The following is a 1,591-nucleotide window of genomic DNA, read 5'->3' on the forward strand; positions in this document are numbered from 1 at the left end:
CTCTGCTGCTCCCTCGGCAGACTCGGCAACATTGGCTGTGGGAGATCCAGCTTCTCCCCTCCTCGTATGGGCCTGGAAAAGGACAGAAAAAAAAAAAAAAAGCAGTCAACTAAAGTTGCAGTGTCACGTCCATTTTTGACTTTGACGTGCACTCACCCATTGTTAAAGAATTTATTGGGTTGATTGAGTCCATGAATTGGACTTGGAGGTAGATGGGGAAGGAGCTGGTGTTGGCTCATTCCAGGCAAACACCTGAAGGACAAAACAAGACATCAAATGACATGTTTGCACCACACAGCTTCCCCACCACCCAAATAAATAAATAAATAAATAAATAAAACACTAATGTACATCAGGTCTGAAATAAAACCATTGCGTTCCAATTTGAAGTGAACATTGTTTCGTGTGTGTATGCGTGATTAGAGAATCTGTTTGAGTTTGCGTTGGCACGGCAACGCACCTGCCAGGTGGCTGCCAGGCGCGGCCGCCCACGGGAGCCCAGGGTCCCCGGTTGAGTCCATCCAGAGAGAAGGAATCCCGTGTGCCACGCCCGACAAACTGCTCAACTGCGTGATGCATCCAGCCTGCGGACAGGAACCGAGACTCACTACAAAGCTCTGTTTGATTCCATGGCAACACACGCAACAAAAGACATCTCGATGTGGAAACATCCGTCCATCCTTTTTCTAATCCGTTTATCCTCACAAGGGTCGCGGGCGTGCTGGAGCCTATCCCGGGCATCTTCGGGCAGTAGGCGGGGCGCACCCTCAACTGGTTGCCAGCAATTCCCAGTGTGTGTGTGTGTGTGTGTGTGTGTGTAGATAGACAGATAGATAGATAGATGGAGAGAGAGAGAGAAAAATAAAATACTCACCAGACTAGCCGTGTCCGTGAAGCCCTCCACTGCAGCACAGAGAGGGCCTCACTCCAGTGCTTGAAATATCTCGACTGTCCCGTTCCTCTGTATTCAGCTGTGACAGGAGAGACAGGAGAGTGCATTTAATTTATTTTTTCACGTCCAAAGTCAGGTGATTCTTGTTCCCGGTAACTTTGCGTCAATATGAATTCAAGTAGCCTTTGGGTGAGTTGCGGCTGCACTGCCTCAGACGGCCAGTTGGGGGCATTAGCACAACAGTTCGAGGATTATTATCAGGGCCCAGATGGTTATTTTGTGGAAGGGAGGGGAGGGTCACTTACGAGGACATACCCTGGTTACTGTAATCCTTTCAAAGGCCTTGTGATGATAAAAGAAAAAAAAGACTTGCTGTGCCAAGTGTGTCTGTAAGGGTCTACAACGATGGAAGTGTTGCCAAGTGTGAGAAGTGGGCGACTGTCTGCATAAATTGCGTGCCTGGTGGATACACGGGGGTTTAATCTCATTACAGCAGCGTGATGGAGGAGGGGGAGGGGGGGTTAGGCGGGGTGCGCAGTGACAGACGGCCTGAACAGGACGGAAGGATAGATTAAGGAGAAATGCTGGAGGTGGAAGGAGTGAAGTGTCGGAACAGAGAAGACACCCACACATCTTCACAGTTGGCCCACGAAATATGGGCACGCAAGGGTGGGGCGGGGGGGGGGGGCAACAGGGGGA

The 1,591-nt window shown here is 50.3% G+C and overlaps 1 long non-coding RNA gene across 1 annotated transcript; it reads right to left on the reverse strand.

The window, feature by feature from the left end:
* On the reverse strand, positions 1-994 carry LOC109507020 (uncharacterized). Its single transcript, XR_002166396.1, has 4 exons — positions 875-994; positions 461-584; positions 157-252; positions 1-72 (listed from the first exon to the last, which is right to left on the reverse strand). It is a non-coding gene; the product is annotated as an uncharacterized LOC109507020 (long non-coding RNA).
* Between the last annotated feature and the right edge of the window lie 597 nt (positions 995-1,591).

The sequence above is a fragment of the Hippocampus comes genome, unplaced genomic scaffold (assembly GCF_001891065.2).
Source record: "Hippocampus comes isolate QL1 unplaced genomic scaffold, H_comes_QL1_v1.1 scaffold246, whole genome shotgun sequence".
NCBI lineage: Eukaryota > Metazoa > Chordata > Actinopteri > Syngnathiformes > Syngnathidae > Hippocampus > Hippocampus comes.